The sequence below is a fragment of the Heterodontus francisci genome, chromosome 15 (assembly GCF_036365525.1).
Source record: "Heterodontus francisci isolate sHetFra1 chromosome 15, sHetFra1.hap1, whole genome shotgun sequence".
Taxonomy (NCBI): Eukaryota; Metazoa; Chordata; class Chondrichthyes; order Heterodontiformes; family Heterodontidae; genus Heterodontus; species Heterodontus francisci.
This window is the reverse complement of record NC_090385.1, coordinates 46,545,968-46,564,271: the sequence shown is the minus strand read 5'-3', so window position 1 is coordinate 46,564,271 and position 18,304 is coordinate 46,545,968.

Below are 18,304 nucleotides of genomic sequence, written 5' to 3'. Positions count from 1 at the left end.
GAGGCACTGGATACTGCAAAGGCTATGGGCCCTGACAATATTCCAGCAATAGTACTAAAGACCTGTGCTCCAGAACTTGCTGCTCCCCTAGCCAAGCTGTTGCAGTACAGCTGCAATACTGGCATCTGCCCGGCAATGTGGAAAATTGCCCAGGTATGTCCTGTACACAAAAAGCAGGACAAGTCCAACCCTGCCAATTACCGCCCCATCAGTCTACTCTCAATCATCAGTAAAATGATGGAAGGTGTCATCGACAGTGCCATCAATCGGCATTTGCTTAGCAATAACCTGCTCAGTGATGCTCTGTTTGGGTTCTGCCAGGGCAACTCAGCTCCAGACCTTATTACAGCCTTGGTTCAAACATGTACAAAAGAGCTGAACTCAAGAGGTGAGATGAGAGTGACTGCCCTTGACATCAAGGCAGCATTTGACCGAGTATGGCATCAAGGGGCCTGAGCAAAACTGAAGTCAATGGGAATCAAGTGGAAAACTCTCCGCTGTTGGTGTCATACCTAGTGCAAAGGAAGATGGTTAAGGTTGTTGGAGGTCAATCATCTGAGCTCCAGGACATCACTGCAGGAGTTCCTCAGGGTAGTGTCCTAGGCCATCTTCAGCTGCTTCATCAATGACCTTCCTGCAATCATAAGGCCAGCAGTTGGGGATGGTCGCTGATGATTGCACAATGTCCAGCACCATTCATGACTCCTCAAATACTGAAGAAGTCTGTGTAGAAAAGCAGCAAGACCTGGATAATATACAGGTTTGGGCTGATAAGTGGCAAGTAACATTCGCACCACACAAGTGCCAGGCAATGACCATCTCCAACAAGAGAGAATCTAACCATCTCCCCTTGACATTCAATGGCATTACCATCGCTGAATCTCCCACTATCAACATCCTAGGGGCTACAACTGACCAGAAACTGAACTGGAGTAGCCATATAAATACTGTGGCTACAAGAGCAGGTCAGAAGCCAAGAATCCTGTGGCGAGTAACTCACCTCCTGACTCCCCAAAGCCTGTCCATCATCTACAAAGCACAAGTCAGGAGTGTGATGGAATACTGTCCACCTGCCTGGATGGGTGCAGCTCCAACAACACTCAAGAAGCTCAACACCATCCAGGACAAAGCAGCCCGCTTGATTGGCACACCATCCACAAACATTCACTCTCTCCACCACCGACGCACAGTGGCAGCAGTGTGTACCATCTACAAGATGCACTGCAGCAATGCACCAAGACTCCTTAGATAGCACCTTCCAAACCCGCGATCTCTACCAACTAGAAGGACAAGGGCAGCAGATGCATGGGAACACCTCTGCCTGCAAGTTCCCCTCCAAGTCACACACCATCCTGATTTGGTACTATATCACCGTTCTTTCACTGTTACGGGGTTAAAAATCCTGGAACTCCCTTCCTAACAGCACTGTGGGTGTAACTACACCACATGGACTGCAGCGGTTCAAGACAGCAGCTCATCATCACCTTCTCAAGGGCAATTAGGGATGGGCAATAAATGCTGGCCTAGCCAGCGACGTCCACATCCCATGAATAAATAAAAAAAAACTCAGAGGTTGGTGAATCTTTGGAATTCTCTACACCAGAGGGCTGTGGAAGCTCAATCATTGAGCATGTTCAAGACAGATATCGATAGATTTCCGGATACCAATGACATCAAGGGATATGGGGATAGCAATGGGAAAGTGGCATGGAGGTAGGTGATCAGCCATGATTTAATTGAATGGCAGAACAGACTCGACAGGCTGAATGGCCTACTCCTGCTCCTATGTTGCTATGTTCCTAGGTTCCCACTTAGCAACATATTACTGGCATATTTCAGGCACTGACATCTGCCTATGATTTTCCACTTCATTTGCACCTTGCTTGTGTTTGTACTACCAAAGGATAGGAATGAAAAATCTCCCCAAATATTCTTTCAATATTTGCAAAAATGAAGTATTTCCTTTGTTTGGCCGGAGTATTGCAGTCTGGATGTAGTTACCCAGTCTAGATATGGCCAGCAGTCATGGACTTCAACCTTGGTTTAGAGTTTGATCCACTGAGTTGTTGCTTAGAGTATGTATTGTAGATTTTTGATGTTTTTTATTCATTTGCAGGATGTGGGCATCACTGGCAAGGCCATTTTTAATTGTCCTTTTCAAGGTGGCAGTGAGTCACCTTCTGGAACTGTTACAGTCCATGTGGTGAAGGTTTTCCCACAATTCTGTTAGGTAGGGAGTTCCAGGATTTTAAACCAGTGACAGTGAAGGAACGGCGATATATTTCCAACTCAGGACGGTGTGTGACTTTGAGGGGAACGTGGAGATCATGGTGTTTTCATGATTCCCAGGATTCTTGTGTTAATCATGAAGTTTGCTTCATTTCATGGGCTGCTATAAATTCAGGGTGTGTTTTGCATTACATTGACTTGCACAATGCTTAACAAGACATATTCAGACACTATAATTGAGTCGCTATCTAAAAACCTTTCTGACACTGAAGATACACAGACACAAAATAGATTTTGTGAATGCAGACACAAGCGAACAGTTCATTTGCTATATGGCACCAAGAAGTGTGTGTCTCACATTTTGATTTGTATATAAATTGCTTTTTTGAGAAATGCAGACGATCAAACTGTAAAACTCCTGAATGCAGGAATCAAATCTAGTGGATCAAAACCCTATGGCTTGGTAAGTGTGTTTTCATGCTGCCATTTTTCACTTTATATGAGTGATTTATTCTTTACACCAGTGAATTTCTCCTCACACCACTGATTCATTCCTTGCACCAGTATAATACTCCTTTGTCTGATGATTCACTATCCTTACACTAGTAACTCACTCCATATCCTAGGAAATTACTCCTTGTACTGGTGAATAAAAACACAAGAATTTAAGAAATAGGAAGCAGATTAGGCCATATGGCCCCTCGAGTCTGCTCCACCATTCATGGCTGATCTTTTATCTCAGTTTGACTTTCCCATATCTTTTGATTCCCTTAGTCTCCAAAAGTCTATCCATCTCAGTGTTGAATATGCTCAACGACTGAGCATCTGCAGCTCTGCAGGAGAGAATTTCAAAGATTCACAACTCTGTAAGTGAAGAAACTTTTCTTTATCTCTGTTCAAAATGGCTAGCAAGTACATCCTTCCTTAGGTAAGTACACCAAATTAAAGATATAACAGTTTTTGAGCCAGGTCAAATCAAGGAAAAAGGGCAGGGGGTGGGGATGGTGCATGGCAGGGTGGAGGGAAGAACAAAAGGAAAATCCTCATATAGGGTGGAAGGCAGGAGAGATTCAATGACAAAAAGGGTGTTGGGAAAAGGCAAAAGCAGGTGTTAAGGGCATTAGAAATGAAAGAAAGGATGGATCTAGAGGAGCTGTGAACGACAAGAGCAGAATCATTATCAGCATCTGCTGTCTGCAAAAATGGGAGCGGTGGTTATTAACTGAAATAGTTCAACTCAATGATGAGTCTGGAAGACTGCAGAGTGTCTAACTGAAAGATGAGGTGCTGTTTTACAACCTTCTTTTGAGCTTCATTGCCGCGACCCATAGCTTGCAATTCCTGCACCATATGGGAACTTCAGAAAGTACCTCCAGCTGCTTGACCTTATGCTGAGAGTTTCTGAGCTTCAGGGCAGCTGAGTTCACTGCAGAGCATTTTTTGTTATTCATTCATGGGATATGGGCATTGCTGGCTAGGCCATCATTTATTGCCCATCCCTAATTGAGAAGGTGGTGGTGAGCTATCTTCTTGAACCACTGCAGTCCATGCGAGGTAGGTACACCCCCAGTGCTGTTAGGAAGGGAGTTGCAGGATTTTGACCCAGCGACAGTGAAGGAACGGCGATATAGTATAGTTCCAAGTCAGGATGGTGTGTGACTTGGAGGGGAACTTGCAGGCGGAGGTGTTCCCATGCATTTGCTGCCTTTGTTCTTCTAGTTGGTAGAGGTTGCAGGTTTGGGAGGTGCTGTCTAAGGAGCCTTGGTGCATTGCTGCAGTGCATCTGGTAGATGGTACACACTGCTGCTACTGTGTGCCGGTGGTGGAGGGTGCGAAGGTTTGTGGATGGGGTGCCAATCAAGCGGGCTTCTTTGTCCTGAATGGTGTCAAGCTTCTTGAGTGTTGTTGGAGCTGCACCCATCCAGGCAAATGGAGAGTATTCCATCACACTCCTGACTTGTGCCTTGTAGATGGTGGACAAGCTTTGGGAGTCAGGAGGTGAGTTACTCACTGCAGGATTCCTAGCCTCTGACCTGCTCTTGTAGCTACAGTATTTATATGGCTACTCCAGTTCAGTTTCTGGTCAATGATAACCCCCAGGATGTTGATGGGGTGCGGGGGGGTGGGGGTGGAAACATGTAGGGGAGGCGGTGATATAGTGGTACTGTCACTGGACTAGTAACCCAGAGACCCAGGGTATTGCTCTGGGGACATGGGTTTGAATCCCACCACAGCAGAAGGTGAAATTTGAATTCAATTAATAAATCTGGAATTAAAAGCTACTCTAATGATGGCCATGAAACCATTGTCGATTGTTGTAAAAACCCATCTGGTTCACTAATGTCCTTCAGGGAAGGAAATCTGCTGTCTTTACCTGGTCTGGCCTACACGTGACTCCAGACTCACAGCAATGTGGTTGACTCTTACATGCCCTCTGAAATGGCCTAGCAAGCCACTCAGTTGTATCTGGCTGCTACAAAATCAATTTAAAAAAGCATACAAATGGTTGAATTTTTCCATGGATCGCAGGTTCCAGAAGGTGGCTATCCCACAGCCAAATAGAGTTCAGAATAGCAAGTGGGTGGCCACCAGGAAGACTACAAAGAGGCAGGCAGTGCAGCAATCCTCCAAGAGTGTGGCACCCTCAAACCTATATTCAGTAGTGAATATCATGATGGTGATAACAGCAGTGCAGTCACGAGCCTGGCACTGTAAAGCAAAGGACGCCACGGAGGCCCAAAAGAGTTTAAAAATGCAATAGTATTTGGGGGTTCAAAAGTCAGGGTGACAGACAGGAAGTTCTGCTACCATCTATGTGAAACCCATATAGTATGTTGCTTCCCTGGTGCTAAGATAAGGGACATCATGGGAAGAGTGCTGAACATTCAGCGGGCTGAAAGGGAAAAAGCCAGAAGTCAATGTCCATGTCAGAACCAATGGCATAGAGAGGAAGAGGGTTGAGGACCTGCATATGTTCCCAGAAAGAAATAGAGTGGAACACCCAAATTTAGACCCTACTGAATGTCAAAGAGCATATAGGGTAAGATAAGGCAAAAAAGGGAAGCTTTTGTAAGATATTGAGAGCTCAATACTGCAGAAAAAGCCTAGAGGAGGATAAAAAGTGCAGGGATGCAAGTAAGCAAAGAGAGGGTATGAAATAATATTGGCAAGTAAAATCAAGAAAAACCCTAAAATGTTTCATAAACACATAAAAAGCAAGAGGGTAACCAAGGAAAGAGTTGGGCCCTATTAGAGACCAAAAAGGGAACCTGTGTGTGGAGGGGAGGTGTAAGATGTGGGCATGGTTCCTAATCAATATGTAGCATTTGTCTTCACAAAAGAGGGTGACATTGTAGTTAAGGAGGAGGAGTGTGAAATATCAGATGTGATAAACATAGTGAGGGAGGAAGTATTGCAGGGTTTAGCATCTTTGAAAGTAGATAAATCACCAGGCCCAGATAATATGTATCCCAGAATGCTAAGAGAAGCAATGGAGGAAATAGTGGAGGCTTCAATTTTAATTTTCCAATTCTCTCCAGCGACAGGCATGGTGCTGGAGAACTAGAGGAATAGAGGACTGCTAATGTTACACCATTGTTTAAAAAGGGAGAAAGGTTTAGACAGAGAGAAAGGTAAGACCAGGGTTGTCCAACATACGGCCCGCGGGCCAGGGTCCGGCCCGCCAAACATTTCCATCCGGCCCATGGGTTTAAACTGTAACCGGGGCTGTTCCGCATCCTCACCGTGACTGGAGATGAGAAATTTCCTATTGTCAGTCTGGCTTTTAAACTATTGCGCTGTCAGTTTCACAGGTGACAGTTGCTCACATCGAGGACAGCTATTTCCCAACAAATTTGGAGTTTTCCGGGTTCTGACATTTTTTTGAAAAGCTCACCGGAAAACCCCGAGTCTGTTGGGAAACCACTGTTCCCAATGTCAGCAGCTGTCACCTGTGAAACTGAAGACATGATGCTTTTTAAAAGAACTCAACGACCCGCTCTCTGCAACTGTGTGTGTGAGAGAGACAGAGAGAGAGGGGGGAACAGAGAGAGAGGGAGAGAGAAAGGGGGATAGAGAAAGGGGGAGGGGACAGAGAGAGGGAGAAAGGGGCAGAGATGGGGCGAGACAGAGAGAGAGGAGGGAACAGAGAGAGACAGTAGGGACAGAGAGACAGGGGAGACAGCGAGAGCAGGGAACAGTGAGCAGGGTGCGGGGAACACTGGAGACACCGGGGGTGGGGAGAGGGGGGGAGAGTTACAGAGAGGGGGGGGTGGAGAGGGACAGAGAGGGGGAGAAGGAGAGACAGAGAGGGGAGAGAGGGGGGAGAGAGAGTCAAAGAGTCATATACTTACGGCACAGAAGGAGGCCATTCTGTCCATCGAGCCCATGCTGGCTCTCCAAGGAGCTATGCAGTCAGTCCCACTCCTGGGTTCAATTCCCATAGCCCCACAAGTCTATTTCTCTCAGGTGGCCATCCAACTTCCTCTTGAAGTCATTGATCGTCTCCACTTCCTCCACTCTTGTGGGCAGCGAGTTCCAGGTCATTACCACCTGCTGAGTAAAAATGTGCTTCCTCATATTTCCCCTGCATCTTTTGCACAAAACTTTCAATCTGTGTCCCCTACTCCTAGAGGGGAGAGAGGAGGGATGAGAGAATGAGACACACACACACAGAGTGCAGGGAGAGGGGGGAGAGAGATCAAGGTCTCTCTTGAAAGGTGGACATCTATCCAGAATACTCTGCATCACTACATCAAGTGTGCGGGCAGAGATTGACTACTTATGCAAGCAAAAACAATGCCAGGTATGTCACTAAATCAGTTTTCAATATAGTGATGAGAAAGTAAGTCAATAAATTAGTCTTCTCATTTAAAGCTTTGTCACAAAAATGCACATTTGTTGATGTTTTTATTCGTAAGATAAATTTTTAATGCCTTTATCTTTCGAAATTTACTCACCAGCCCCGTGGACCACACAAAAATTGTAATGTGCCCAAAAAGGTTGGACAACCCTGGTATAGAAAGAATAATTACAGGCCAGTCAGCCTAACCACGATGGTGGGCAAATTATTGGGAAAAATTCTGAGGAACAGTATTAATCATCATTTAGGAAGGCATAGATCAAGGGCAGTCAGTATGGATTTGTTAAGGGAAAGTCATGTCTCACTAACCTGATTGAACTGTTTGAGGAGATAACAAGGTGAGTTAATGAGGGTAGTGTATTGGATGTAGTCTACATGGATTTTAACAAGGCCTGTGACAAGGTCCCACATGGCAGACTGCTCAGAAAAGTAAGAGCCCATGGGATCCAATGGCAAGTGGCAAGTTAGATCCAAACTTGTCTCAGTGGCAGGAAGAAAAGGATAATGATTGACGGGTATTTTTATGACCAAAAGGCGATTTCGAGTGAGGTTCCACAGGGCTCAGTACTAGGTCCCTTGTTTTTCGTGAAATGTATCAATGATTTAGACTTAATTGTAGGGGGCATGATTAAGAAGTTTGCAGATGATATGACAATTGGCCATGTGGTTGATCGGAAGAAAGTTATAGACTGCAGGAAGATATCAATAGTCTGGACAGGTGAGCAGAAAAGTGGCAAATAGAATTCAATCTGGAGATGCGTGAGGTAATGCATTTAGGGAGGGAAAACAAGGCAATGGAATACACAATAAATTCTAGGATAATGAGGGGCGGAACAGTGGCACAGTGGTTAGCACCGCAGCCTCACAGCTCCAGCGACCCGGGTTCAATTCTGGGTACTGCCGGTGTGGAGTTTGCAAGTTCTTCCTGTGTCTGCGTGGGTTTCCTCCGGGTGCTCCGGTTTCCTCCCACACGCCAAAGATTTGCAGGTTGATAGGTTAATTGGCCATTATAAATTGCCCCTAGTATAGGTAGGTGGTAGGGAAATATAGGGACAGGTGGGGATGTGGTAGGAATATGGAATTAGTGTAGGATTAGTATAAATGGGTGGTTGATGGTCAGCACAGACTCGGTGGGCCGAAGGGCCTGTTTCAGTGCTGTATCTCTAAACTAAGTCTAGAGGAACAGAGGAACCTTGGAGTGCATGTCCATAGATCCCTGAAGGTAGCAGGACAGGTAGATAAGGTGGTTAAGAAAGCATACTGGATACTTTCCATTATTAGCTGAGGCATATAATATATGAGCTGGGAGGTTATGCTAGAATTGTATAAAACACTAGTTAGACCACAGCTAGAGTGCTCCACACAGTTCTGGTCATTGCATTACAGGAAAGATGTGATCGCACTAGAGATGTTACAGAGGAGATTTAGGAAGATGTTGCCAGAACTGGAGAAACATAGCTATAAGGAAAGATTGGATAAGTTGGGAATTTTTCTTTGGAAAAGAGGAGGCTGAGGGGAAATTTAATTGAAGTGTGTAAAATTACAAGGGGCCTAGAGTGGATAGAAAGATCCTATTGCCGTTAGCAGAGGCCAATAGCCAGAGGGCATAGATTTAAAGTAATTGGCAAAAGGATTAGAGTGGAGTTGACAAGAAATTATTTTCACTCAGAGGATGGTGGGGGTCTGGAGCCCACTGCCTGAAAGGGGGGTAGAGGCAGAAACACTCATTGCATTTAAAAAATACTTGGATATGCATTTGAAGTGCTGTAATCTGCAGAGCTACAGACCAAGAGCTGCAAAGTAGGATTAGGCTGGGTTGCTCCTTTTCTGCTGGCACAGACAAGATGGCCCGAATGGTCTCCTTTTGTGCTGTAAATTTTCTATGTTTCCGTTTTCTATGTTTCTAACCAGAGTTAACATAAGTAGAAATGTTTTTACCCAACGAATGGCTAGGATTTAGAATGCAATGTCTGATATGATGGTGGATTCAAATTCAATAGTAGACATCAAAAAGAAATTGGATAAATAACTGAAGGGGAAAATATTGTAGGGATATGGAGAAAGAACAGGGTAGTGGGAGTAACTGGATTGCTTTTCGAAAGAAGCGGCACAGACTCAATGGGCCAAATGGCCTCCTTATGTGATTGGGATTGGTGAGTTGCTCTTGCAGAGATCCAGCAAAGACACAATGGGCCGAATTGCCTCCTTCTGTGCTGTAATCATTCTATGATTCTATTCTATGATTCCATTGGAACAGTGCAGGACGCCAAAGTCAGAGAGGGAATAGAATGTAGAATTTTGTCATTTAATTACTCCAGCCTTTCATCCTGTCATAGACCTTTCCTTAAGTTCTTTTCTCTCCTCACCCTCTTTTCCTGTTTACATCTGTAACATTTTCCAGTTCTGATGAAAGGCCATGAATCTGAAATGTTAGCTGTGTTTCTCTCTCCATACATACTGCCTGTCCTGTTGAACATTTCCAGCATTTTCTGTTTTTATTTCTTGATTTCTGTTTGATGATGATACAGATGCTATTCATTTTCCTTCAAAACTGCTGTAGTTATTGCCTCCTTAAAATGCCAGCTTTTGACTCTTCTGCCCTTTCCAATTGCAGTCCCATTTTTGATCTCCATTTCCTTTTCGGTGAGTTTAACTATCCTAAAATAGATTAGGATAAGACAAATGTCAGTGGTCAAAATGTACAAGAATTCTTAGAATTCACTGAGCACTGCTTCCTTAATCCATATTTCATGTACAACAAGGAAGCACACACGCTGTATCTAGCTCTAGGTAACAAAGTAGGAAAAATGAGAGATGCAAATATACTAACTACTCAGGAAATAATGACTTTAAACAAATCAGGTTTAGGTTGAAAACAAGTAAAGATAAAGAGGAGTTGTAGGTAAAAATTTTGGGACTTTAAGGTAGCTAATTTTAGTTGGCTGAAATGGGTCATAGCCCGGGTTAATTGATTTGAAAATTGGCAGATCAAACAGTGGACCTTCAGTGGAATGAACAGATTTAATAAGAAATGGACAAAGTACAGATTGGATACATTGCAAACATAGATAAAGAGGGTGCATCAAAGTTTCCTGGATTGAAAGAGAAATTAGAGCAGGAATAAGGTTTGAAAAGAGGCACTTGTTAAATGCTGGGGGTAAAGCTGAAAAATCAGACTTAAATTAAGTATAGAAATGACTTAAAAGGGTGAATAGGAGGGCTGAGAGGAAGCATGAAAGAAGAATGGCAGTCAACATTAAGGAAAATAGCAAGAGTTTTATATGAGAAGGGGACCTGAAAGTGGTTTGGGTCACCTGACTGCCGTGGGAGCATTGTTGCTATCGGGCTGGATTTTACCTTAGGCAGACGGGAATTCACCACCGACATAAAAGTCGGTGGCCAACCCGCTTCCGCCTAGCCAGGGGATCCATCCCGTATTTTACGGGTCCTGGGCTTTAATTGTTCCGAGGTGGGACTTCCACCCACTTGAGGGAGAAGGACCTGCCTCAGTGAGCTGCCGGCCAATCAGCGGGCTGGCAGCTCTTAGTCCCAGCAGCCTCAGTGAGCTGCCGGTCAATCAGCGGGCTGGCAGCTCTTAGTCCCAGCAGCACTACCGGGAGCGGTGGCCACTGCTGGAACTGCAGCCCGGCCGACACAATGGAGCCTGGAGACGAGGTAAGTTGGGCTTGCCTCACCAGGGAGATCGGTCCTTCCCTGGTGAGGCTGAAGTGGTCATTTGGGGGCAGGGGTACGTCTTGGGTCCTGTAGGTGGGTTGGGAGGCAGGGGCGACCCTCAATCGGGCACCCTGTGTCCGACTGCCATTCCCCCCCCCACCCCACCCCAGGGCGCGGAAAGGCCGGCAGCTATTGCTGGGCGGCATTTCATGTCCCCAGCATGCCCGCTTGCCATGGGTAAAATACCCGTGGAGGCAGGCGAGGGCCCTTAGGTGGCTGTTAAGTGGCCACATAAGGGCATTGATTGGCTTCGAGTGGGTGGGCCATTTCCCCTGCTCCCGTCCGACCGCCGTAAAGTTGACTGGAGGCAGGAATGGGGCAGGTAGGCCTCCTGGAGCCTCCCACTCAATTTTGCGCTGCTCCCGCGCCACCATCCGACCTGCTGGGGCTGCATAACATTCAGCCTATCGTGTCCATTTAGCACCAAACCGGAAAGGCTCCCTTATGTATTCAAAAGGTCACTGGAGTTTTTTTTAAAAGGTTAAAAATAGAAAAGTTAGCATAGCCAAAGGGTATATATTCCAGAACTCTGAAGCTGGTTGAGGAGATGATAACAGAGGCACTAGCCTTAAGTTACGAAGAATTCTTGAAATTGGGAATTATAACAACAATAATTTGCATTTATATAGCACTTTTCATGTAGTGAAATGTCCCAAGGTGCTTCACAGGAACATTATCAAACAAAATTTGACACCAAACCGTGTAAGGCGATATTAGGACAGACGACCAAAAACTTGGTCAAAGAGGTAGGTTTTAAAAACAAAGGACTGGAAGATGGCAAATGCCGTACCCATATTGAAGAAAAGGGAAAGGGCAAGGCACAAATTATAGGCCAGTTAATGTTATATTAGTTGGGATAAACTTTTAGTATCCATAATATTGCCTGAAATTTGTGAAAACTTAAAAAGGCATGGGCTAATCAGTGACAGTCAGAATGGATTTGTAAAAGAAAGGTCATGCTTGATCAATTTAATTGAATTTTTTGAGGAAAGCTGAAGTGTGTGAATAAATGGAATACAAAGTATATTGCATGAATGAATTTTCAGGGGGAATTTGTTAAGCTGTCATATCAAAGATATGTTCTGAAAATGAATGTAAATTGTATTAAAGGGAATGTAGCTGCATGGATAGAGAAATATGGGCATAGAAAACTGAGAGTAAGTTAAATGAAGTTTTTTCATATTGCTTGGATGTACTACACAAATTTACACTCATTTGTTCTTCATTTATATTAATGACTGGATATAAGCACAAGATGAATGATATTGAAGTTTGATCATGATAACAAATTGGGGGTTATGGCAGACTGTAGGAAAGCAGGTTTACGGAGTTATCAGATGGTTGGCAAATGTAGTTCAGTGCAGAGAAATGGAGAATAAAGAAAGAACTTGCATATATAAAGTGCCTTCAGTCAAACTTCTTAAGGTCTAATAAAAAATAAGAGCTTGAGTAGGGCATTTGACCCTTTGAGCCAGCTCCACCTTTCAATAAGATCATTGATCTACCTCAACGCCACCTTGCTGTACTATCCTCATATCCCTTAATTCCCTTAGTACCCAAAAATCTATTAATCGCTATCTTGAATATACTCAATGACTGAGCATCCACAGCTCACTGAGGTAGAAACATCCCAAAGATTCACGAACCTTTGAGTGAAGAAATTTCTCCTTATCTCAGTCCTAAATGGCCAACTGCCTGTTCTGAGACTGTGACTATGTGTCCTAGACCTTCCTCAGCCAGGGGAAACATCTTCCCAACATCTACCCAGTTAAGATGCTTAAATATTTTATATGTTTCCACTCAATCTCTCCTTGTAGGATAATCCCCTCATCCAAGGAATCAGCCTAGTGAACCTTTCTTGCACTCCCTCTAAGGCAAGTATATCCTTCCTCTAAGTAGACCAAAACTGTACACAGTACTCTAGGTGTGGTTTCACTAAGGCCCTATATAATTGTAGTAAGACTTCTTTACTCTTATATTCCAATTACTTCAAAATAAAGGGTAAAATACCATTTGCTTTCCTAATTGCCTGTTGTATCTGTATGTTAACGTTCTGTGAGTCATGTACAAAGACACCCAGGTCCCTCTGAATATCAACATTTCCCAGACTCTCACCATTTAAAAAATATTCTATTTTTCTAATTTTCCTACCAAAGTGGATAACTTCATACTTCTCCATATTATATACCATCTGCCATGTTCTTGCTCACTCACTTACCCTATCTTCCTCTTCCTCACAGTTTATTTTCCAACCTAACTTTGTATCATCAGCAAACTTGGATACATTACACTTGGTCCCGTCATCTAAGTCATTGGTGTAGATTGTAAATAGCAGAGGCTCAAGCACTGATCCTTGTGGTACCCCAGTAGTTACAGCCTGTCAACCCGAAGATGACCCATTTATTCCTACTCACTGTTTTCTGTACATTAACCAATTCTCAATTCATTCTAATATATTACTCCCAAACCCATGAGCCCTAATGTTGTGAAATAACCTCTTGTGTGGCACCTTATCAAATGTTTCTTGAAAATCCAAATGCACAACATCCACGTGTTCCTCCCTATCTACCCTGCTAGATACAACCTCAAAAAGCTTTAACAGATTTGTCAAATATGAGTTGCCTTTCATAAATTCGTGTTGACTCTGGCTAATCATAATATGATTTTCTAAGTACCCTGTTATCAGGTCCCTAAAATAGATTCTAGCATTGACTCTACTACAGATGTCAGGCTTACTAATCTATAGTCACCCATTTTGTCTCTCCCTCCTTTCTTGAATAGTGGGGTTATGTTTCCTACCTTCCAATCACTGTTCTAGAATCCAGGTAATTTTGGAAGGTCAAAACCAATGCATCCACTGGGTTGAACTTAGTGCACCCGGCATGGGTCTCAGTGGTGCCAGCCAATTTATGGCATGGAGGCGCAGGGCCCATCCAATGCTGGTGCGGGGGTGGGCTATGAGGTGCCGATCTTGGGGTCACTTGATGGGGATGCAGGTGCTGGCATGATTTTCAAAGGCCTGCCAACCCTCGCATTCAGTCCAGCTTTGTATGTTGCAGTTTCTGCAGCAGCACTGCAGAGAAGCCCTTGCCTCCAGAGTGGACCCCTCCATCCTAGAGCCTGCCACATTGCCTACATATTTTGACAGTCCCAGGTGCCACAGCTTTTCAGGCCCACTGCTTACCTTCAGGGATGGATTCTCGGGACAAGGGATACCCATGGAAGACTTGGCTTCTTACGTCTGTGAGGAACCCTCACAATGCATCGGAGGAGAAGTACAACAATTGCCACGGCTCCACTCGAGTAACCATTCAGCAGGCCATTGAGCTACTGAAGATAAGGTTCTGCTGCCTTGATTGATCTAGTGGAGCCCTGCAGTATGCAAGGGTGTCACCTATTGTGGTGATCTGCTGTGCTCTGCACAATCTAGCACTGCAGAGGGGGGAGGCCTTCCATGATGATGAGATGCCTGAACGACACTCATCCTGCGATGAGGAGGATGCAGAGGAAGGAGAGGGGCCAGTGGCAATGGATGGTTAATACCCTGCACAGGAGGCCAGATGGGTTGGGCGACGTGCAAAAGAGGCAAGAAATAACTTCATAATATCCAGCCACCTTGTTGTCATCTTATGGAGAATCCACTAAAGACTCACTTTCATGCATGTATCTGTTGCCTCCTTTCCATTTGTGTTCCCTAACTTGTGACCAGCTGTAATACGCGCTAATGCCCATGGGAGAACATATGTTAATGAAGGCTGTAGTCACATTGACATTGCTTTAAGGGAGAAGGGGGAAGGCAGTAGCTTACAATTAAGGCATAATGGAACATGGATTTCAGAAAATGATGACTAATGATTTGCACAAAAGAACTTTTAATTCATCACTACATTACATATTCCCTACACCCGTGAGTCCCAAAGTGTGGCTGTGTGCTCTTCTTTATACATTTGCAAGTTCTCCTATGTGGTGTGATCCCTGCGACATCAGCTGGGCTGGAGGTAAGCTGCTGATCAGGCTGCCCCTTGGCCTATGATGATTTTGGTGGGCATCCTCTGGCTGCCTGAAGCCTGGAAGTGTGTCCCGCTGTAGTGTAGGTCTCTCCTCAGGCACCACAGCTACTGGAGCTGGGCTCACTAGCGGAGGGGCCGGTGCCCAAACTCGGAGCACCCTGAGGGGAGCCCCCAGATGTGGAGGGCAGCCTCTCCTCCTCCCTTTGAAGGCTCACTTGAACCTCCCTACTCACAGAGAAGGGCGAGAAGCTGGAGATGTCTTCAGGGGCCTTGTCCTTCTCTCGCCTTGCTACTGCTGTCGAGCTTATGGCCAAGGTGATGATGAGCAGGTCTGCGTGCATCTGTGGGATCTGACTCTCCATGAGGGTTGGCGACCTCTCAACGGAGGAAGCCATTTGCTCACATGCCTGGATGTACTCCTCCATCGTCCACTCATGGTTGGGCATGGCGTCTGGCATCTCCGCCATATGCCACCTTACCTCTCTCTGCAACTCCAGCATGCCCTGTACTGTTGACACCAGAGACTTGTCATCAGCATGGGGCTCAGAATGGGCCTGCCACCCACAGTCCTCTGACTGTCAGTGGTTTTGGCTGTCTCAGCCTCAGCCAGCTGCTTGATCACATGTGCATGCTCTCACCAGCTTGTGATCCTGATTCTAATGTCAAACGTTTACCCATCAAGGTGAATGTATTTGCACTGGTGGAAGGTGCAGGAGAATCATGGGAGGGTACATTTTCTGAATGTTCCTCGTCCTCAGAGGTTGACTGCTGTCTCCCCTTCCGAAATTGCACGACCGCCCTGGGTCCCCACCAGTTCCAAGGCCTCTTCCTCGGCAGTGGTGAGAGGACACAGATCAGAAACTTCTCCGCCAGTCTGGGCTGTCTCCTCCTATTGTGGGTCTGCTTGTCCTGCAAGAGGAAGGATGGAAATAGTAGAGATTGGCAGATAGATCAACAAGACAGTTCTGCAAGGTTCAGACCCTCTTCCTCTACTTATATCTCTCATGCTGACACATACTGTCAGGGGGGTTAATGGGGGTGATATATGAAGGATGGTGGCTTCTGTCCAAGATGCAGCATGCATCTATCAGGATGAGGTACTAACCTCGCCCCTCTGCTGTGGCCGTAATAGTGACACACCACCCTCTTGTCGCAAAACCCCCGTGTAGTCACATGGCATCCCCCAAAAAAGGAGAGTGGTATGGAGCACTCACCTTGGCAGAACGCAGGAAGTCATTGATTCTCTTCCTACACTGGACTCAGTTCCGGTGGGTGACCCAACGGCTGCTGACCTCCTCTGTGATCTCCACCCAGGCTTGCTTGGTCAGGTGGGGGGGCCTCTTCTTGCCATCACTGGGGAAGAGAACTTCCCGCCTTTCCCTGGCAGCCTCAAAGAGAATCTGCAGGGAGGCGTCACTGATGCAGCAGGCCACCCTTTGTCTTGCCTCAGCCATCCTGTGCTGTCCTCCTCGGGGGGCTGGCGGGTCCAGGAACCAGTCATGCAAACTTTAAAGCTGCACCAAGCTGCCAATGACTTTAAGGCAGGAGTGAATGCAGGGCTGGCAGGGTTTTAAATCTGGCGCCAGCACTTACACTGGAGTCACCTGACGCTGTAATCAGCGACTCACCTCCCACCCCTGCCACGTGATTAGGGGGCCCGCGTCTCCAGTATGAAAAATGGCTGCCCCCCTACCCCCACTGCCCTCCCCCTTCATTGCAGTGGGGCTGCCATCCACATGACAGATGAATCAGACAACCTGGACTTGGGTGCACCCGCCACCAGAATGCCCTCTCCCATCCCAAGCACCACCCTGGTTAAAATCCAGGCCATGATGCACTGCTGACTGACAAATGTGCCTGATGTCCCCCAGTTGCCCAATAGATCACAAGGTAAAAAGAGTTAAGCCAGCGGTGATCTTAATTGGCTTTGAGAGTGTTATGTCTGCCCTGGAGCCTGGCTACAGATTCTGCTGCAGAGGTTTGCTGATCTCCCATACCATCTTGCTGAGCAATCAAAGCCTGTGAATGCGCTGTTCCTTTGTAAGCTACAGAAATGTCCTGCAGGCCAGTAGATTTTTCTTAATGTTAAGTAGGTTCCCTTCTTCTGCAAGGATGTCTCTCCTCCCTGGCATACTATGTGCACCCTGTTCACCCTCCACCTATTCTTCCAAGTAAGCATAGCATAATGGAATCCCAGAAGGAACCTCCAATCTACTGAGGGGACAATAAACGTTAACACTCTCTAGCTCCCCAAAAAACTCGGAAGCATGATGAAGCCGCACTTGTGTAGGTTTCTTCACTAATTTAGAAACAACACTAGAGAATATGAGAATAGAATAGAAGTTAACATAAAGAGAACCCAAAAATCTTCAACCTGTCTGTAAATAGTAAGTGGGTAGTAAGAGGCGGGGTGGGACCTATTAGGAACAAAGAACGTGATATATGCTTAGAGGTGCAGAGCAAGGCTGGAAAATTTAATAAATACTTTGTGTCAGTGTTTACTAAGGAAGAGGATGCTGACAACATATTGATAGAAGCGGCTGGTAGAGGTAATAGATGGGGTGAAAATTGATAGGCAGGATGTGTTGGAAAGGCTGGCTATGCTTAGAGTGGATAAGTCACCTGGTCCAGATGGTTTGCATCCCAGTTTGCTAAGGAAAGTGGGAGTGGATTTAATGGAAGGGCTTTTAATCTTCCCCAGATATGGGAGAGTTGCCAGTGGATTGCAAAGTGGCAAATGTGACACCCTTGTTCAAGAAAGGGTGTAAGGACATTCCTAGTAATAACAGGCTGGTCAGTTTAACATCTGTGATGGTTTTAGAAACAATAATCAGAGAAAAGAATCAACAGGCACTTGGTGAAGTCTAAGTTAATTAAAGAGAGCCAGTATGGACTTATAAAAGGCAGATCATGCTTGACTAATCTGATTGAATTTTTTGATGAAGTAACAGAGAAGGTTAATGAAGGGAATGTAGTGGATGATGTTTATATGGATTTTAAGAAAGAGTTTGACAAAGTACTACATAAAAGGCTGGTTAACAAATTGAGGCTCTTGGGCTTTATAAATAGAGGTATTGAGTACAAAAGCAGGGAAGTTTAAAGCTGAACCTTTATAAAGTTCTAGTTAGGCCATAACTAGAGTATTGCATCCAGTTCTAATCACCATACTTTAGGAAGGATGTGAGCATCCTTAAGAGGGTGCAGAGGAGATTTACCAAAATTGTTCCTGGGATGAGGGAATTCAGCTACAAGGAGAAGCTGGGATTGTTCTCCTTGAGGCAAAGGAGGTTGAAGGGATATTTGATAGAGGTGTACAAGATTATGACAGGTTTACATAAGGTAGACAAAGAAAAGCTGCCTCCATTAGCTGATGGTACAAGGACTAGGAGACACAGATATAAGGTTTTGGGCAAGAGATACCGGGGGGATGTGAGGAAGAAGTTTTTTAATGCAGTAAGTGGTAAAGACC